A 22,903-nucleotide genomic window follows, 5' to 3' on the forward strand; every position below is an offset into this window, starting at 1 on the left:
ACTCATTCCCCTTGGTTCCCTGCTTGAATCAAGAGAGTCGGAATACTTCTTACTCCTGATTGGCACTTCCAGGATCTCTCCTTATCTCCTTACTCATTGACCTCCTTTGAAGTTCATACAGTTCAACTGTACCAGCCAATCATAATTTTGGTAACTGTTATTTATAGACTCTCAGGTCACTCCCCTTCCTTCCTCGATGAGTTCAGTATATGGCTCACAATTATTTTCTCCTCCCCAACTCCTGCCCTCTTACTAGGGGACTTCAACATGCATATTGACTTTTCTGCAAATACTCTAACCACTCATTTCCTCAACCTACTCACTTCCCATGACCTAATCTTCCACCCCACCTCAACTACACAAAGCGATGATCATATACTTGATTTTGCCATCCTCCACAAAGATACCACCTCCATGTTCAGGAATTCTGAAATCCCTTTATCTGACCACAATCTTTTAGCTTTCCATTTCTCTCCTTGGATTCCTTTATGAAAGCCTATTATTTGTTCATTATCATAACCTTAAATCCCTTGACCCCTCCATTCTCTTCCAGGCCATCTCCCCCAAGCTAGCCCCTCATCTTTCTCTGTCTAATGGCTCCTTCCTTACTGCTTTCAAGCATGCCCATATCTCTCCTATCCCCAAAAACCTCTCACTTGATTTTTTTCATCCCCACTATCAATTTATATCTCTTCTATCCTTAATGGCTAAACTCTTCCAAAGGGCACTCTACAATAGGTATCTCGACTTTATTTTTCACTCTCTTTTTAATTCCTTATAATCTGAGCTTCCAATCTCACCATTCCACTGAAACTGCTTTCTCCAAAGCTGCCAATTCCAATGGCCTTTTCTCAGTCTTCAGTCTCCTGAACCTTTGTGGCCTTTGATACTGTTTATTATAATTTCCAATGTTAATATTCTCTTCTTTCTAGTTTTTTTTTGGGGGGGGGGGGACACAAGCTGGTTCTTCTCCTAGCTATCTGACTGCTCCTTCTCAGTCTTCTTTGGTAGGACTTCATCCACATCATGGATACATTAACTGCAGGTGTTCTTTCTTCTCATCTTCCTCTATGCTACCTCACTTGGTGATTTTATTAGCTCCCAGGGATCTAATTGTCATCTCTCTGCTTATGCTTCTCACATCTACATATCCTGCCCTAACCTCTCTGCTGACCTCCAATGTTGTCTTTTAGATACCTTCAACTGGATGTCCAGTAAACATCTTATAGTCAACAGATCCAAAATCAAACTCATTTTCTTTCCCCCTAAATTCTCCTTTCTCCTACCTTCCCTATTACCACAGAGGGCATCCCCATCTCCCAGGCAAATCAGGCTTGCAACCTAGGTGCCATCCTCAACACCTCTCTATCTCTTCCTGTATCAGTAAGCACCCGAACATACACAGGGGCCCTGCCGTCACAGGTTCTTAGATCTGCCTCTCTAAAAGGAAAGGCAACTTTTGAGGGGTTAACAATCACTTTAATCAAGCATAGATATCAGAGAAAATCAAAATTTCAGAGAAATCAAAAATCAACAGACAGCACTTCTAAACTACCTGACCATTAACATACATCTTCACCAGAGAGGTAAGCACCAGCATCTGGGTTTTCAAAGCCAGAGGGCTCCTTAGTTGCTTCCCAGAGTCTCCTGTGGCATACAAAGCTTCTTCCAAAAATTAAGCCCCAAAGTCAAATAGCACCTCAGAGTCTTTATACACTTTTTAGAGTCAGAGGGTATCACATCCTTTGAGAACTAGTGCCTCATTAAAAAAAAGGTGTGGGCCTTCCTACAAATCTTCCCAGGTCCAACCATGGATGGGAAAGATCCACCTTAATCACATTATTAGAGGCACTTTTAGTAAAACCAAAACAGCAAAAGATTCTACTTGGCTTGCCCTTGCAATCCACCCTTCCAGGATCTTTGGTCTTACAATCTAAATGGTCATGGATCCTGGAACAAATAAAGGCATTATACTTCTTGATTATACTAAAACAAAAACAGCAAAAGATCCTACTTCACTTGCCATTACACTTCCCCATCATATTCAATCTGTTTCCAGGCAGCTAGGTGGTGCAGTGGATAGAGCACCAGTGCAGGAGTCAGGAGGACCTGAGTTCAAATTTCACCTCAGACACTTGACGCTCACCAGCTGTGTGACCTTGGGCAAGTCACTTAACCCCAATTGCCTCATCCTGGGTCATCTCCAATCATCCTGATGAACATCTGGTCACTGCACTCAGATGGCTCTGGAAGAGAACTGAGGCTGGTGACCTGCACAGCCCTCCCTCACTCAAAACAAAGTCAAGTGCAAGTCATGTCATTATTTCTCTGATGGCATGACCTTCTTTGGCAATGAAAGATGAGCACACGCAATCTGTTGCCAAGGTCTGTCAATTTCACTTTTGCAGCATCCCTGGAACATATCCCCTTCTCTCCTTTGACACTTCCACCACTTTGGGGCAAGTCATCATTACCTCATACTTGGACTATTGCAATAGTCTGCTGGTGGGTATGCCTGCGTCAGGTCTGTCTCTACTCTAATTCATCCTCAGCCACCAATGTAATTTTCCTAAAGCAATGGTTCAACCATGTCACCCCTCTCCTCAAAAAATGCCTTAATGTCTCCAAGATGAAATACAAAATATTCTATTTGTCATTCAAAGCTTTTCATCCTCTATGACCCTCCTATCTTTTTGGTCTTCTTACATCATACCCTCACTATGCACTCTTTAATCCAGTGACACTGGACTTTTGGCTGTTCCATAGAGAAGATCCTTCATCTCTTAGCTCCTGGAAATATCTCTGGTTGTTTCTCATTACTGGAAATGTTCTCCCTTATTTCTGACTATTGCTTCCCTGGTCTTCCTCAGGGCCCAATTAAAATCCCATTTTCTACAGGAATCCTTTCCCAACTTCTCTTAATTCAACTGTCTTCTCTTTCTTAATTATTTCCTATTTATCTTGTGTAAAGTTTATTTGTACATATGTGTTTGCTTGTTGTCTTTCCCAATAGAGGATGAGTTTCTTAAGGACAAGGACTATCTTTTGTCTCCTTTTTTGTATCTCCAATGTTTAGCACACATAGTAGGTATTTAATGAATGTTTATATACTGGCTGATAGACATATCAATGTTTCTCCTACGGCTTTCACATTAGGGCAATTAGGTGGCACAGTAAATAGTGTACTGGGCTTGGACTCAGGAAGACTTGAGTTCCCTAGCCATAGTCACGTATTAGCTGTGTGACCTTGGGTAAGTCACTTAACTTCTGTTTGCTTCAGTTTCCTCCTCTGTAAAATGAGGATAATAAAACATCCACTTCCCATGGTTGTTGTGAGGAACAAATGAGATAATAATTGTAAAGTGTATAATAATAATAGCTGACATATATATAGCACATATATGTGTGTGTATATATGTATGTATATGCATATACATACATGTATATGTATATATATATAGCACCAGACCATAGCACAGTACCTGATATAATATAAGTGCTATATACATGTTAGCTATTATATATGACTATAATGTTATAATAGGGTTTTCAGAGCTTCCATCTGGTTAAGATACATGTCCATCATTGAAGTTAAAGACACCATAACCCTCTAGATAAAATTCATTATATTAAATTTGTACAAATTTCTTCATCCAGAAACAGATAAATGAAAAAAACTAAAAACAACAAAAAACATCCAGACTGTCTTTTCTCCCCACTAGTTGTGCTTTCCCACCTCTTGGGCCCATTGGGAGGTACCTCTAGTTCTGCATTATGGTAAAAAAAAAAAAAAAAAAAAAAAAAAGGACTCCTGTCCTTTGTTATCATTCATTCCTTCAACGCCTTTTCCTCTGATTTTCTCCTTATTTATATCCTGCAGCTGTCATTCCTCTCGTTGACTGGATCCTTCTATATGGATTTTGATGAGAACTGTTTGTCTTAATTTTTTTAGGACTAAGATGAGGTCTGTACTACACATCATATTTAGTAAAATGTTCCTTCCCTAAACTTACTGTGTGAGGACGAAATGGCAGGTTTACTTTTGATGTTTTAATATTTCCTAATTTTTTAATGTCCTTTTGTTGTTGGGGTTTTATTGCTTGTTTTTTTGTTTGTTTGTTTGTTTGTTTTTACTTTTCAGCAAATGAAATGGTAGTTGGGAGGGGGATGTTTGTAACCCATTGAGTAATAAAAGAGTGAAGATCCTTTAGCTATCAATTAGGAAACTGAGAGAGAATTTCCCAAGCCTAACAAGAAAAATTATCTTTCAACAATCTGTCTCTCTCTGTGTCTCTATCTCTGTCTCTGTCGTCTCTGTCTCTGTCTCTCTCTGTCTCTCTCTCTGTCTCTCTGTCTCTCTCTCTCTGTCTCTCTTTGTCTCTCTCTCTCTCTCTCTCTCTCTGTCTCTCTCTGTCTCTCTGTCTCTCTGTCTCTCTGTCTCTCTCTCTCTCTCTATCTCGTTCAGTTACCTTGATAGGAAGCAAAGAAAATTGAGCAGATTAGGAAGTAAGCAATCTATTTTTGTTTCATTCAAGTTAAGAATGTCAGATAAAGAGAAATGGAAATTAGTTAATTCAGCTGGCTCTGTCCAGCTGTCTACTTGACAGCTCTCACCATGCTACTTAATGGTCAATGGACCATTGACCATTACGATGCTACAAAACAATATAGACTAAGGGACAGAATTTTTGCTTGTCACATGCACCAGACAACTTTAAGACTTAACCTATTCAAATCAAAATGATTCTTTTAAGACTCATCAAAAGCTTTAATATGAGAGCATTAAGAACATAGCACAACTGGCATTTCCCTGAAGAACTAGATACTGATCTAAATGTTTAATTTTAAATGAAGTTAATCTACCTCTCCTATAGTTGCAATAGGTCAATGGCTATAAAAGAGCTTGCAGCCCTAGCATGTATGTATTTCAGGAAGCAAAGATCATTGGAAACAGTTCACAATGAAACTGGTACCCAATCCCACAAATGCAAAGGTAGAAGTTGGAACACAGAGGGAAGACTTTGTGATTCCAGAGTCTAGTTATCATTGAAAATACTCACATAATTATTGATTTAGAGCTAGAAAGGACCTCAGAAGTTACTGAGTTTAACCCCCTCATTTTGCATTTGAGAAAACTGAAGCTAGAAAAGGGTGAGTGACTTGCCCTTTGTCATACAGCTATGGAATGTCTGAGGTAGGATTAAGACCCAAGTTTTCCTGGCTCCAAGTCCTGGTTTCTATCCACTATAGATGTTTCTTGAACTTGTTCGGATTTGGGGGATTATGTACTCTGTATTAAACCTAGTTAATGGTATTATATAAAATCTTTTACTCATAATAAATTGTAATGTGATTATTGATATTTTAAGGTAGCCTCTTCTATTTTAGAATCCTGCCCCTCCCTGGTTACATATCAAACTCTTCCACAATTTTGAAGGATAAGGAAGAAATAATAACCTAGCATGGTTCATTTCAAAGTGCAGGAGAGAAATGAATGACGTCAACTACTGTTGAGAAGAAGCTTTTTCAGAAGATTTGAAAAGCTAAAGGAAAGACAAATTTTAGAAGTTATAAAGGACAGAAATTACCTTTTCCTAGAACCATTGATATGCTTGCCAAGCAAGGAGATAATACCAGAGGCAATATCAGTTTATATTGTAAATTTGTTTGCAAAGTGTTAAGAAGAATGTAATGGAAGATTACAAGCAGGTTCCTGGGTATTCACTTCAACAATTCAGGTTACAACTTAGTCATGTTTGCTTGTCCTATGTGATTCTTGTCCCTGTCCATCACATGTGCCACGGGGGGCATGCCCAATATATGTGGGGACCTCATTTGTTTCCTCTTGACCTCAAAAGGATAACAATGGATTACTCAAGATGAATATAGGTAATTCTTCTCTCTTACCATACGACCAGCATATCTTCTTTTTGATTCATAGATGTCTTTATACTATTTCCTCCATGTCAATTATTCAGTGACTTCAAAGTCATGTATAGTCTCAGGAACACAGCTTGATGTGAGATAGTGCTAAGGAGAATCATTTCTTTTTTGTTTTAACATTTTAATTTAAAGTTTTGAGCTCCAAATCCCATCTATCCTTCCCTCCCTGAGGGAACAACTGCTTCCAGGATGAGGAAGAAGGCAGCTTAGGTAATGAAATTAGGCGATACTATTTGCCTCAACTAGATTTTCATGCAATCAGTGGCATCTCAGTAATATCACAACAGTATAAAAAAGCAAAGTTAAAACCAATAGTATAATTAAAGAAAGTTTGGTGGAATAAAATTTGGCTGCACAATTGGCTGCTAGATTATTATTTCTTCCATATTCTTCAAAATCATTGAAGAGTTTGATTTAACCAAGCTAAGGATTCTAAATTAGAAGAGGCTACCTCAAAATATCAATAATCACATTACAATTTATTATGAGTAAAAGATTTTAGATAGTACCACTAGTTGGTATTCTCTCTGAAATTCACAAAGATTTTTGGTTATTGTTTTTGTAATTTTCTTTTTTAAAGAGACATTTTATCTAGAATTCAACTGTATCAAGATTCAAAGAGATTGTTCATTAGAAGTTCTGTAAGATGAAAGGATTCTCCACATTTGATAAAGCTCTTATTTCTCTTTCTCTCTCACTTTCTCTCTCTCTCTTCCCTTTCTCTCCTTCCATTTTCACTATTTCCTCTTTCTCCCTTTTATTTCTTTCTTCTTTTTCTTTTTTCTTTTTATTTCATTTTCTTTTACAATCAAAAAAACTCACTCACATAATCTGAATATTGCATTTATGAAAACAGCATTCCTGTTCTGAAGTAATTAGATGTTTTTCTGTAATGTAATGAACAGAAAAAAATGAAAGTTTCCACATTAGGAAATGGAAACTAAATCTGACAAGAAACCCAAATATCAGTGTTTTTTCCTGTTGAACTAAATAAAGCTATTGCTGTTTCTCCTGCACTTCCTCCAGCATCTACAATCAGAGCTAAATGAAGAAAAATTGTTCCCTTTGGTCCAATTGAAGTTTAATTTTTATCTTCATTTCATTCTATGTTGTGGGAACACATTCTATCCCATTTACATTTTTGTAGCACTATCACTAGCAAAGGAAGTTTAATGAGACTGGACTCCCATTACCCCCTACAAGACAATAATTTTAGCAAGTGTGCATCTGGAAATACTGAAAGATCTTAGGATGCTCATGGCAGAAGCCAATCATGGTTGTGGGAATGAAAAAGGAGCTGGGGAAGTGGTAAACCACGACACATTCTGTGATTCTGAACATGATTTTTCACTTATTTCCATCCAATATGTCCTGGAACTCAGTCTCTGATATACCTTACGAAGAGGTGGAAATGACACTAACCAAGATGAAATCAAGTTTTTGAGTAGCATGACTAGACCAAGTATACCCAGAGGAAATAACATTGAGGAGGAGAAACAACTTTGAAGATGCTGGATTATCCTAAGGCATCTGAAAGAGGGAAAGGTACTGAACAATTGTGAAGAGCAAAAGCCAGCAAACAAACACATCAGTGACTTTACTACCCCAAAATTTGTGCTAGGAATATTAACACATATAACAAGGTTACCTTTGATGAAAGTACTTGCAAAGAAACAGACTTTCACAAAAGAATTTTTATAACGGATCATATTTTCACAGTCTTATCTTTGAAAAAAAAATGCAAAATCTCACAATACTTTGTCCACTACAGAAAAATATGGGATTGAGTTAAACAAAACAAAGCTCTGAAGTCTCTCCTGCAATAGGAAGTCTCACATGCATGTGTTAAGATCATCAAGGGCAGAAGGGAAGGAGTAAGCATTTACATAGTGTCTTCTATGTACAAGAAACTGTGCAAAACACTTAAAAATAATATCTCATTTGATCCTCACAACAATCTTGGGAGGTAGGTGCTATTATTACCCCCATTTTTCAGTTGGGAAGCTGAGGCAAATAGAAATTATTTTTTAAGTGACTTACCTAAGGTCACACAGATCATAATTGTCTGAGATCAGATTTGGATGCAGATCTTCCTGAGTTCAAGTAGATAGACCTCTGTCCTTTGTGCTACCAGTAGCCTCATAAAAGTTTGCTCAGTAGATGAGATAACAAAGACAGCTTTGGTAACTGATCTAATTATAGAGGCCAAATTAAGCATAGAAGAAGGAGTCATATGACTGTCGAAAGGTATTTACAACTGCTACAATGGCCCTCCGTTTGTTCATGGATGACATTCTACTGTGTCAATTTCTCCTCCTGAATTATCACCACCTTTTAAAATAATCTGGCCTAATAATCTGTGATGGACTGGGTGGGGCAAAGAGGAAGAAGTGAAGGAAGAATGGCTGTTGTCTGTACAATGATGTGCTTTTCGACTCCTATGTCTTTCTTCTGATACAGCACAGTTCTCTTTATCTTTCCCTCTTGTCTCCTTTTGTTATCTTTTTCCTGGAACATGACAATCTGAAAAATCAAAATGTGGGTGAACTAAAAGGCAATGAGTAGATGTATGATGGGTTTAAAAAGTTTTATGGTGACTCATTTGCAAGAAGTGGGGTAAAATACAACTTTGGGGAAGTATATGATCACTTGGGAGGTTAGCCAATTATGTAGCAAGTTGTGGCACAGCTACCCATAAAATGTTAATAGAGCTAGAGAAAAGCCTCTACTATGTTGGGTAGAACCCTTTGGAGGATTCATGGGAAAATATGCACATGGATTGGATGAAAAGGGATAAATGGCATGTGGTGTTCATTATTGAAATGACAACCTTCATCAGCAAGGTCACGGATTTATTGAACTATTTATTTAAGCAAATAAGAAATGACTAGATGGAAATTAAGTACCCATCACACTTAATTTTTTTTAAAAATAAATTTAATTTTAATTTAAATAATAATTTAAATTTAAAACTTAAAATAATTTAAAATAAATTTAAATTTAAATAAATTCTGGGAAAAGAGAAAAATGAGGGCGTGGGATAACTTGGCTTTCCTTTTTTCACTAGGCAACCCAATCATAAAAGCCAATATTTACTGTGAAGTGTGTAGAGTGGAAAAACAAAACAAAATATAATTCTGGGAGTCAACAGACCTGATTTATAGTCACTATTCTCTGATTTACTAGCCATGTACTTGAAGTTAGCCAATCATATAACATTTCTGACTCCAAGTTCTTCATCTGTAATGTGATGTGGTTGGACGGGACGATGTGATCTCTAAACCTTTTGGCTTTATTTTTTTTTCTGTGCAGAGCCCTCTGCCAAATGCTCTAGTAAGTAGCCACTAGAATGATGCAATGGAAAAATGGGCTGATTTTGGAATCAGAAAATTTGATTTTCTGTGTGGCATTGGACAAAGCATAATGTCTCTTGACTTTACTTTCCTCATCTGTGAAATGATGAAGTTGGACTAGGTATTTTAAAATATCCCTTCTAGATCTAATTCTTTTAATCCTAAGAGAATACGTTACTCTAAAAATCATGTGTGACTAAAATTTAGTATCCAAATCAGGACTCTAATCAACTGAACTCATCTTGAACCATCTAACATCATGTGACAATAGTAACAATTCACAGTTTCAGATGTCAGTAATTTGAGAAATCTTAAAACTCGTGGTACTTAATTTGGATTTATGACAGCATCTCAACTCTAATTTCTCTTAAGTATCAGCTACAGTGAAATGAGATGTCGATTACATCAAATATTCAACCTAACATTCCCAGGTCAAATCTGAAAATCAATGGGTGGGATTTTAAAATTGGGCGACTGGCTACTTACTAAACCATGAAGCACAGACCAAGGGAAAATGTATTTATTTCACTAATTATGAAAAAGGCCATTGTTATACAAGATGGCCAAGTTATCCCCTTCCTAATAGGAAAGTGTCTGGATAGTTTAATCAGTAATCAGAAAGTTATTTGGTGAGCAAAGGAGACTCCAGCAAAAAGCTCGAGCTTAAAAATTTTTGATTATTTTTAAAATTTTTTAAAATTTTAGGTTCTAGATTATTTTCCTCCCTGGCATCCTTCCCTCACCCAAGAAGGCAATCAATACATCAATTATACATATGAAATCATGCAAAACATATTTTCATATTAGCCATATTTTAAAAAAGCAAGAAACGTAAGGAAAGTGAGAAATACCTTCAACTCACACTTAGTATTTATCAGTTCTCTCTCTGGTAGTGGATAGTATGGGTCCTTTGAAATTGTCTTGGATCATTGTATTGATCAGAGTAGCTAAGGATTTCACAGTTGATTATCTTCACAGCATTGATGTTACTGTGTACCTTGTTCTCCTGGTTCTGTTCATTTCATTTTTCATCAGTTCATATAAGTCTTCTTAGGTTTTTCTGAAACCATTCTGCTCATCATTTCAAACGGCACAGTAGTATTCCATCACAATCATATACCACAACTTGTTCCCCCATTCCTCAATTTATTAACATCTCCTAAATTTCCAATTCTTTGCCACAACAAAACTGCTATAAATATTTTTTTACATATAGATCCTTCCCTCCCCCCCATTTTTTTTTATCTCTTTGGGATACAGACTCAGTAGTGGTATTGCTGGGTTAAATTATTCTCCAGAAGGGTTGGGCCACTTTACAACTCCATCAACAGTGCATTAGTGTACCTAATTTTCTATGTCCCTAGAGATATTTTCATCAAGCCGAAATACTCCAATTAGGTGCCTGCTCTACTCAGGGGAGAGTACTTTGTAGGTATCAAATTGAATATGTGCATGCAGCCCTATGTTATTTCTAGAAGTGAATTTTCTATTTAAGTATAAGGATTTGGAAGTATGTGGGCTGCATCATCAGTATGTTCAAATTGGTTTCTTACACTTATATACATGCAATTTGCTGAATATATTCCAAATTTTACCATACTTAAATCTATTTTTCTCTTCTTTCCCTGTTAGGTCTTCTTTTTGGTTTTTTCTGGGCAAGATTAACCTATCCTGTACTGCCTCCTCCTAGATTTTGCTCATCCTCTGTCTTGGGTTTTCATTTGTTCTCCCTCCACAGGTTTGTTTCCCTCTGTTACATCTCTACTAGACTGTAGGGCTTGGAATGCCATAGAGGATTAAGAAGAATTTAACAGACTGAGAGAGAATCAACCAGCCTTCTAAATCCTATTTTCCTATAAACAGCAGCTCTAGGTTCTGTCACCCTCTGTTTACAAGAATATCCAGGTCTCTCCTAATCACACGAGACCTTCCTTTAATCCTGCTGCTTTCTGATTCCATCTCTCTTCCTACCTTTCAGGGCTAAACTTTAAAAAAGAGTAGTCTATACCTAATATCTCCATCTCCCTAATAGCTTCTCATAGAACCATAAGGAGTAGAACTGGGAGAGACCTTAGAGATGATTTATTCCATCTCTCTCATTTTATAGATGAGAAAATTGACACCTGGAAACATTAAACAGCTTTGCCTTAAGGTCTTACAAGCAGCAAGTAGAAGAGTTTGGAGTTTACCTAGGTCCTCTTAGTCCAAATCCTATACTCAGAATTACAAAATCATAGGACTTAGTATGGGAAGGCACTTTAGAAGTCATCTAGCCAAGACCCACATTTTATAAGTGAGGAAACTGAGACCAAGAGAGACTAAGTAACATGCCTATGGCCATTCATCCATTAAAGAAAAGAGCTAGGATTTGAACACAGATCTCCTGCCTTCAGTTCAATGCTCTTCTATTCTAAGATGGTGGTGGTATACTTCCAGCAGTATATGTACTGAAAAATGAAAGAACTATAAATCACAGAGCATAGAGCTTTTTTAGGGACCTAAGATACAGGTAACTCAGAGGAAAGTGACTAACCCTTCCCCAAGCCAGAACTGCTAGCCTTAGGTTCTGGAGGTCTACTTATGGTCCTGGTGTCACTGGGTCTTTCTCTGCTTTGGGTAGTTATAAAATTATCACTTGTGTAAAAGTCATCTTTCTTAAATATGTCATAGCCACGATTTCTTAGTGCTGTTCAAGATACTCATGTCCTCACTTTACCATATTTGTTTAATTCTTTCCCCTCATAAATTGCTGCCCTCTCCTCCTCTTTAATAATAGAGACGGAAAAAGAGAGACTATCTTTTCATACATAGCTATAGCTCTTTATGTCTTTGCTTTCATGACTCATTGGCAGCCATTTCCAATGTCCACTCCATTTATACTACTTTACCACACTATTTCTTAACTCTTTGGAAAATGGTTTGTTTCTCTCTGCTACTTTTAAAAATATATTATTATTTATTTCACTAAATATTTCCCAAATACATGCAAAACTTTGATACTTTTAGAGATTTTGAGTTCCAAATTATCTCCATCCCTCCTGCCCCTTCTCCTTCCTTGAGAAAGCAAGAAATTTAATATCAGTTGTACTTGTGAAGTTATGCAAAACGTGTTTCCATATTAACAATGTTGCAAAAAAGAAAACATACCAAAAAATAAAACATGAAATTTAGAAAAGTTTTTAAAAATGTGTTACAATCTGCATTCAGAGTTCATCAATTTTATCTCTGGTGGTGAGTAGCATTTTTCAACATTGGTCCTTTGGAATTGTCTTGGATCATTATATTTATCAGAGTAGCTAAGGCTTTCACAGTTGATCATCCTTACAATGCTACTGTTACTGTGTATCTTGTTCTCCTGATTCTGTTCATTTCACTTTGTATCAGTTCATATAAGTTTTCCCAGGTTTTTCTGAAACCATCTTTTTCATCATTTCTTACAGTACAGTAGTATTCTATCACAATCACGTACTACAACTTGTTAAGTCATTCCCCAATTGATGAGCTTCCTCTTGATTTCCAATTATTTGCCACCACAAAAAGAACTAGTAGCTGTATTGGTGAGTCAAAGAGTATGCGATTTTATAGCTTTTTGGGCATAGTTCCAAATTGTTCTCCAGAATAGTTGAACTACTTCACAATTCTACCGACAGGGCATTAGTGTCCTAATTTTTCCACATGTCCTCCAGTATTTCTCATTTTCCTTTTCTGTCATATTAGCTAATCTGATAGGTCTGAGGTGGTACCTGGCAGTTGTTTTCATTTGTATTTCTCTAATCAATAGCAATTTATGCAGTTTTTTTCATGTGACTATCGATAACTTTGATTTCTTCCTTGGAAAACTGGCCTGTTCATATGCTTTGACCATTTATCAACTGGGGGGTGCCTCTTGTTTTCATAAGTCAGACTCAATTTCTAATGAGGCCTTTATCAGAGAAACTTGCTATATAGTTCCCCCTCAGGTTCCTATCTTCCTTATAATTGTGACTACATTAACGTTGTTTGTACAAAACTTTTTTTAAATTTCATGTAATCAAAATCATCTATTTTACTTCCCAAGAGCCTCTCTGTCTCTTATTTGGTCCTAAATTCTTCCCTTCTCTACAGATCAGATAGGTACATTTGTCTAAGCTGCCATAACTTACTTATAATATCACCCTTCATATTTAAATAATTTATCTATTATAGAGCAAGAAATTGTTTTATGCCAAGTTTCTCCCATACTCCTTGCCAGTTTTCTCAACAATTTTTGTCAAATGATGCCCCAAAGGCTTAGATCTTTTGGTTTATCGAATACTGGATTACTATAGTCATTTGCACAATGTACTATGTACCTAATCTATTCCACTAATCCAATACTCTATTTCTTAATCAGTATCATCATAATAGCCAGTATTATGATGATATCCACTTTTCAATAGAATTTAAAATCTAGAACTGATAGGCCTCTGTATATTTTTTCATTGGTTCTCTTCATATTCTTGACCTTTTGTTCTTCCAGATGAATTTTATTATTATTTTTTCTGGCTCCATCAAATGATTCTTTGGTAGTTTAATTGATATGGCAATGAATAAGTTCATTAACTTTGGTAGTATCATCATTTTTATTATATTGACCTGGCCTCCCTATGAGCAGTTTTTATTTCTCCAGTTGTTTAGATCTGTCTTTATTTGTGTGAAAAATGTTTGCTATTGTGCTCATATAATACCTGGGTTTATTTTGGCTTATGGAGTCTCAAGTATTTTATATTGCCTGCAGTTATTTTAACTGGAATTTCTCTATCTCTCGTTGATGGATTTTGCTGGTAGTGTATAGAATCAGTAACAATTTATTGAGTTTATTTCATATCCTGCAACTTCACTGAAGTTGTTAGTTATTTAGCTAATTTTTAAATTAATCCTCTGGGCTTCTCTAAGTATACAATTACTTCAACTGCAAAGAGTGAGAGTTTTGTTTCCTTGTTGCCTAATTTTGTTCTTTCATTCTTTTTCTTGATTTATTGTTATAGCTAGCATTTCTAGTACAACTCCGAATAACTAGTGATAGTAGACATCTTTACTTCTTACCTGATTTTATTGGAAAGGCTTCAAGTTTATCTCTGTTATAGATAAATATTACTTATCATTTTAAGAAAGGCTCCATTGATTTCTGTGCTTTCTATTTTTTTAAAAAATAGAAGTGTATCTTGTATTTTGTCAAAGATTTTTTTTCAACTCTTGAGATAAACATATAATTTTTGTTGGTTTTGTTATTGATATGGTCAATTATGCTGATAATTTTCCTAATAGTGAAGCAGCTCTACATTTCTGGCATAAATCCCATGTGGTCACAGTGTATGATCTTTGTAGATATGTAGCAGTATTTTATTTAAAATAGTTGTGCTAGTGTTTTATTTAAAATTTTAAATTAAATTAGATTAAAATATTTAAAATTTTTCATCCATATTCATAATTGTTTTTTTCTTCCCTCTGTTTTTACTCTCCCTAGTGTCAGTATCAAAACCATGTTTGTGTCATAAAAGGAATTCAATAGGACTCCTTTACATTTTCCCCCTAAATAGCTTATATTGTATTGGAAATAATTATTCTTTATATGTTTGTTTGCACTTGTAAATCCATCTAGTCATGGAGATTTTTTCTTAGCTCATTGATGGCTTGTTTAATTCCCTTTTCTAAGACAGGGTTATTTAAGCATTCTATTTCCTCTTCTGTTAATCTGGGCAATTGATTTTTTTTTGTAAATATTCATCAATTTCACTTGGGTTGTCAGTTTTACTGGCATATAATTGGGCAAAATAACTCCTTAACTGTTTTAATTTCATCTTCATTGATGGCAAATTCACCTTTTTCATTTTTAACTGGTTATTTGGTTTTCTTCTTTTTTAAAAAATCAAATCAACCAACGGTTTATCTATCCTATTATTTTTCTCCATAAAACCAGCTTCTAGTTTTACTTTTTAGTTCAATTTTCTTTCTTTCTTTTTTGCTTTTAATCTTATTAATCTCTGATTTTCAAGAATTCCATTTTGGTGTGTGGTTAGAAATTTTAAAATGTTCTTTTTCTAGGTTTTCTTTAGTTACATGGCCAATGTATTCATCCCCTTTTTTGATGTTTATTTTAGAGATATAAATCTTCACCTACATATTACTTTGATTTTTTTTTCATTTGGTGATCAGTGGACTCTTTCAATTTCTATTTCACCCTCTGATTTTAGCATGTTGAGCCAGTTATTTTTCATTATTTACTGAAATATGATGTCTAGGTTCTTTTTTTATCATGACTTTCAGGTAATACAATAATTTTAAAATTATCTCTCCCTAACTCATTTTCCAGTTCAGTTGTTTTTTTTTCCCAATGGGAGATTTCATACTTCTTTCCATTATTTCATTCTTTTGATTTTGTTTTATTGTATCTTGATGTCTCATGGAATCATTAACTTCTATTTACCCAATTCTAATTTTAAAAGAATTATTTTCTTCAGTGAGTTTTTTTAACCTCTTTTTCCATTTGGGTAATTTTGCTTTTTAATTTTCATCAGTGAATTTCTGTGCATTTTTTTTATTTGTTCAATTCTGTTTTTTAAAGTATTATTTTCTTCAGCATTTTCTGTACCTCTTTCACCAAGCCATTGTCTTTTAAAAATTTTCTTCCTTTGTTTTTATTTCTTTATCCAATTTTTCCTTTATCAGTTTTATTTAATATTGAAAATATTTTTTTTTGCCTCTTCCAGGAATTCCTGTTGGGCTTTTCCCAATTCATCTTTTTTTTTCTCCCTTTCAGGCTTTGCTTGTACCTGTATTGACTTTATTTTCTTTTTCTGAGTTTGTGTCTTCATCTTTCCTATCATCACAGTAGTTTTTTATAGTCAGAGTTTTGGGGCTTTTTGGCTCATTTTTCTATTCTATTTCTTCATTTTGATCTTTATATTGAAGTTGAGCTCTCTTCCTGGTGTCTGTGTGTGTGTGTGTGTGTGTGTGTGTGTGTGTGTGTGTGTGTGTGTGTGTGTGTATGTTAGGGATGGGGGTATTGGCACTGACTCAAGTTTTAGGCTTTTTCATCTGCTATTTCTAGAGCTAGTTCTTGGGTTTTGGAAGTTTTGGTGCTTCCAAGGTGGTTATGATCTGGGGAAAGGTGTGGTCACTGTTCTGTAAGTCTTATACTCTGGTCCTTACCCAGGAATGGTCCCACACCCTTGGGATTTCAATTTGACACTGCTCCTTAGGTCCCCTGCTCCCTTAGGACTAGATACTGTTCCTCTGGGTCCCTGATCACTTGTGACCAAAAACAATACTGCCTTTCAGGGCTTCAGCTCCCTCTTAACTAAAAGCACTCTTCTCCACCCTTAACTGTGACCCAGAAATGGGTATAGGCAATGGAACTACCAAATAGTATCTGGTCCTGTGTCTAGTGTTAGCACAGGAGTCCCCTGTAATCTCTTTCTGACTGGTTATCAAGTCCTCTTACTGTCTCTGGCTTGAGAACTCCTGAGGCTGCTGCTGCATCTGTCATCACCTTCTAGTCCCACCATTCCTGTTCTATCCATTCATCATTCAGGTCAGCCTCCACCCTCATGTCATCAGTCTCTCTTTCTGACCCCTTAAGTCTTCTTGGGCTTGAAGAATCTCTCGCTCTAACCTCTTGCTGACTTTGTCACTTCTGAGTTTGATTTGAGGCCTTATGCTAAAGTCATTTGAAAGGGAATGTTGGGAGAGCTCAGCTAAGTGGTTTCTCTACTCTGCCATCTTACCTCCACCCCTAGAAACATACCTTTCTATTGAAACTGCTATTCCATTGAAACTACTTTGAAAGTAGTGAGTGTTTTCCTAATCAAAATATCTAATAGCCCTTTCTTAGATCTCATTCTTCTTGATTTCTCTCAGTTATTTGACTGCTGACCTTTCCTTATTCCCTTTCTGAAGACTATTCACCTTGGGCGTCCATGAAACTGTATTCTCTTGGTTTTTCTTCCACCTTTTTGACAATTCTATTTTCAGTCTATTGGCTCTTTTCCTTCAGTTACCCCCTAAATATAGGTACTTCAAGTTTCTGTCCTTGACCTCTCCTCGTCTTTGCTCTCCCCTTCCTTCTCTCCTCCCCACTGTTCTCTTTTTCCTTCCTCTTCCTTTATGTTTCCCTCCTCTCTTTTCCCTTTTCCTCTACCCCAGACCTTCTACTATCCATCTTCCCTCTCTTTCTCTATCCCTCTCCTCTTTTCTCCTCCCCTTTTTTGTCTTTCCATTTCCCCCTTCTCTCTCTCTTTACTTTTCTCTTCCCTCCTCACTTTAAATGCTTCCTCTTGGGGATTTAATCCATTCACACACCTTCAACTATTGCCTTTAAAATTTCTGACCCCTACCTCAGTCTCTCTCCCAAACTTCACAGCTGCTTTTTCAATTGCCCATAGATGTCAAGCCAGAACCTTAGATTCTATATGTATAGAATCAAACTTATCATTTTTGCCTTTAACCTAACTTAACTTAATCTCTCCCCTCTCCCCAATCCTCACCTTCACCCCACCCTCTAATTTGCTTTTCCTTCAAACACCTCAGCATTTGAGGTTTGGTGCCATAAATGAATTTTTTGAACCCATCACTTATCATTGCTCTAGCAAGATCCTCCTTCCTATAAATATCTCAAGGTGTCATCAAACAGGGGGTAGTCTCATGGGTGCACCTCACAGTCATACATTTATGGTTGAGGTGCTGTTAGACAAGAAAATAAACAAATACAAGAGACTCACAGGTAGCCTAAATACCTGATTTCAGCAACTAGTTTCAATAAGAATGTGTACATGATATCACCATTATTCCAGTTACTCAGGCTTTGAGCCTCAGATTAAACTTTGACCTTTCTTTTTATCTTGCCCTTACCATCTTATCAATTATTAAGCCCTAGTGACTCTGCCCTGCTGGGTCTCTTAAATGAATCTTCCAGTATTCATTCTCACTGTCACAAACTTTTGGTTCTCATTAATTGTCACCTGGGCTATTGAAATAAACTCCTAATGGATCTCCCTCCTTCCAGTCTGTCCTAGTTCAATCTATGCTGCCCAGCCCAGCCAGAGAAATCCTTCTCATATATAGCTCTCAGCATATTGTGAAACTATTCAATGATCCCCCAGTTCCTGCCAAATCACAGGGGTACACTCCTTAGTTCTGTTGTTGGAGGTTCTGTCAGGGGTTGAGAACCTGCAGCCTTGAGGCCACAAGTGGCCGTGTAAGTCCTTCTGACCGAGTCCAAGTTTTACAGAACAAATCCTTTTATGAAAGGGATTTGTTCTGTGAAATTTGGAATCAGAGGACCACACTTGAGGACCTAAAGGGCCACCTGTGACCTCAAGGCCACAGGTTCTCCACCCCTAGACAGCATGGCTTCAAGGATAAATTCAGATACCATTTCTTCCATGTAACAATTCCTGATTCTCTCCAGCTCTAATTGATTTATTTCTTCATCTAATCCCACAGTACTCAGTACTCCTATCCCTATGAATGGATATATACAAACACAGATATGTATATACATAAATGCATATGTAAATGTAGATTATATGAATTGAATGTGTCACCATGTCTAACCCTCCAAGGTCACCATGACCTAGACAAGCCTGTGCCCCATTCCAATAAAGGATCATTGCTTACTCAAGACAAAGAACATACTTTATGTCAAAGTGCCACCCAAAACCATTCTGTACTCTTTCACCTAACCATGTTGCTGATCATTCATTTAAGATTTATTCCATAAATATCTCTTAAGTGTTAAGTTCTATTAAACACTATATTTAGGCAAAGATGCCTATGACATATTCCCTCACCTCAAAAATCTAATCATCTAATAAAGCTTAAAAGAGAGATGACAGATTTAGGGTAAAGAACAGTGTGTGTGTGTGTGTGTGTGTGTGTGTGTGTGTGTGTGTGTGTGTGTGTGTGTATGTGTATATTCATACTGCCCATGAGGGGAATTTGTTTTGCTGGATTATGTATTTTTTTTTTTAATAAGGATTCTGTTTTTGTTTTCTTTTTTTTCTCATTGAGGAGATGAGTGGGAGGGAGAGATATCTGCTATTTATTTTTTAATGCATACAAAAATAGAGAGGTGAGGAGGTGGGAGGGATGAAACAGATGTGGAATGTTGCATGCAGTTTCAGATGAGGTCACTATATTGTTAGTTTTACTTAACTGTGTTACTTTGTTACAAGAGACTTCTCATGGTGTAGGGTTAATCTGTGTTTTTAATATAGAAAAAGAAACAGAAATAAACCTTTGGAAAAAATGAAAGTTGCTGTAATTATTGATGGTTTATTTTCCTTGAAACTATAATAGAAACATACTTTTCAATAAAAAGGGATACCATGCACATCTATTTCACACGTGTATATGTATATAGACACACATTCATATATGTGTATGTGCATATATGAATACATGAATGTTTGTGTGTAGCTACATACCATCCACAGGGGTTATAAGAGATACATAAAATATTTATTATAATATTTACATTGTCTCTTATCAATCATAACAGATCATAATCTCATTGAGTACTAGAAAAAATGTCTTACTCAGATTGATCTTTTACAGTGCCTAGTACAGTGTTCTTTCCATAGGAGGCATTTAATAGATGTTTGTTGAATTAATTTTGAATGAATGAATGGACAAATGAATGGATGCTCAGTGTCATCACCTCACAAGATGGAAGAATACCCGATAGTTTTAGCTGGAGCTTTGATGTAAAGGGTGTTCCCTGTTTTGGGTAAACAATAACTACCACTTGGAGCATAGGACTGTCTAGGTCATGGTAACCTACCAGGGATAAACCTAATACAAAGTCTGGCAAACAAGATTCAGGGCAAACAGGTTCAGTCTGATTTTTATATGCAGAAGGGCTAGGCTGGGCCTTTGGTTAAAGATCCACGATCAGCAACTTGACAGGCAGATAGCCAGGAAATACTTTATCAAGCTCAGTTGTAGTATCTAAGAGATACTCAAATATGAAACCTCTTCAGATTGAATCCTATTGTACTAGGAACATCAGAGTAACTCTGTTGGCCTTGACCTGGGTGGAATCTTCTTGATCTTAAAGATATATTCCTCTAACGGGGGAGAATCCTTCTCAATCAATCAGGTACCTTTGGTGTTTCTATCATCATGTACTATGAATATTCTTGGAACTCCACTAGACTGTTCATAATGGATCAGGCATCCAAGCCTTTATCATTTTAGAGTCTTAGATTTAAGGTTCAAGTTAAAAGAAATCTCCTTTCAGAGACAATGAAACTGTGGTTCAGAGGGTAAGTGGCTTCTCTCAAATGAGAAGAGATTTGTAAAACACTGAATACTCTGTCTGGCACAGGTTAGGCATTTAATAAATGCTTATTTCCTTTCTTCCCCTCCCTTACCTTGTCCAAAGTCATAGAGTTGGAAGAGATGGATCCCATTGTTCCATGTGGTCCCTGAATTTATCAGCAGTGGTGCCCTTCTTCTCAATGGTAAAATCCTTGCCTTATTTAGGAGGGGTTGTGGTTCAAGTCACAGGAAACCTGACAGACATTTACTAGTGCTGAGACCATTAGACTTTATGTTGAGGATTTACCTTATCATTTTATTTGTTTTTTTATAGTTCTTTTTACATTCATCATATTGACCAACATGTTATAGTTCGAGTTGCTTTCTATATGAGACCCTGTCTTGTCTCCTTCTTGAGCTCTTATGTACACTTTCCTTCTTAAAATGAAATTCTATTATTCTGTATATACTTTTTAAAAAAATTATTTGTTCTCAACATTCATTTCCACAAATTTTAAGTTCCATTTTCTCCCCATCTCTCCCCACCCCCTACCTCAAGACATCGAACATTCTGATTACCCCTACTACCAACCTGTCCTCCCTTCTAACATCCCTCCTTCCCTTATCCCCATCTTCTCTTTTGTCCTGTAGGTCAAGATAAATTTCTATACCCCATTACCTGTACTTCTTATTTCTCATTTGTATGCAAGTACAATACTCAACAGTTGTTCCTAAAACTTTCAGTTTGAACTTCTCTTCCTTCCTCCCTCCCCACCCATCCCCACTGGAAAGGCAAGCAATTCAATATAGGCTATATATGTGTAGTTTTGCAAAGGACTTCCATAATAGTCATGTTGTGTAAGACTAACTATATTTTCCTCCATTCTATCCTGGCCCCATTTCTTCTATTCTCTCATTTGACCTTGTCTCTTCCCAAGAGTGTTGACTTTTAATTGCTCCCTCCTCCCATTGTCCTCCCTTTCATCATTCCCCCCACTCTGCTTATCCCCTTTTCCCTCACTTTCCTGTATTGTAATATAGGTTGTCATACCAAAATGAGCGTGCATTTTATTCCTTCCTTGAGTCAAATGTGATGAGAGTAAGCTTCACGTTTTCCCTCTCACCTTCCCCCTTTCCCCACCATTGAACAGTCTTTTTCTTGCCTCTTTTATGAGATAATTTGCCCCATTCCATTTCTCCCTTTCTCCTGCCAATATGTTCCTCTCTCACCCCTTAATTTCATTTTTTTAGATATGATCTCTTCCTAATCAACTCACCCTGTGCTCTCTGTCTCTCTCTCTCTATGTATGTATGTGTGTGTGTGTGTGTGTGTGTGTGTGTGTGTGTGTGTGTGTGTGTATAATCCCACCAACTACCCAGATACTTAAAAAAGTTTCAAGAGTTACAAATATTGTCTTTCCATGTAGGAATGTAAACAGTTCAACTTTAGTAAGTCCCTTATGATTTCTCTTTCCTGTTTACCTTTTCATGCTTCTCTTGATTCTTGTGTTTGAAAGTCAAGTTTTCTTTTCAGCTCTGATCTTTTCATCAAGAATGCTTGAAAGTCCTCTATTTCATTGAAAGACCATTTTTTTCCCCTGAAGTATTATACTCAGTTTTGCTGGGTAGGTGATTCTTGGTTTTAGTCCTAGTTCCTTTGACTTCTGGAATATCCTATTCCATGCCATTCGATCCCTTAATGTAGAAGCTGCTAGATCTTGTGTTATCCTGATTGTATTTCCACAATACTCAAATTGTTTCATTCTAGCTGCTTGCAATATTTTCTCCTTGACCTGGGAGCTCTGGAATTTGGCTACAATGTTCCTAGGAGTTTCTCTTTTTGGATCTCTTTCAGGAAGTGATCAGTGGATTCTTTAAATATTTATTTTGCCTTCTGGTTCTAGAATACCAGGGCAGTTTTCTTTGATAATTTCATGAAAGATGATGTCTAGGCTCTTTTTTTGGTCATGGCTTTCAGGTAGGCCCATAATTTTTAAATTGTCTCTCCTGGATCTATTTTCCAGGTCAGTTGTTTTTCCAATGAGATATTTCATATTATCTTCCATTTTTTCATTCTTTTGGTTTTGTTTTGTGATCTCTTGGTTTCTCATAAAATCATTAGCCTCCATCTGTTCCATTCTAGCTTTTAAAGAACTATTTTCTTCAATGAGCTTTTGAACCTCTTTTTCATTTGGCTAATTCTGCTTTTTAAAGCCTTCTTCTCCTCATTGGCTTTTTGGACCTCTTTTGCCAATTGACTTAGCCTATTTTTAAAGATGTTATATTCTTCAGCATTTTTTTGGATGTCCTTTAACAAGTTGTTGACT

The sequence above is a fragment of the Notamacropus eugenii genome, chromosome 4 (assembly GCF_028372415.1).
Source record: "Notamacropus eugenii isolate mMacEug1 chromosome 4, mMacEug1.pri_v2, whole genome shotgun sequence".
In the NCBI taxonomy this organism is placed as follows: Eukaryota; Metazoa; Chordata; class Mammalia; order Diprotodontia; family Macropodidae; genus Notamacropus; species Notamacropus eugenii.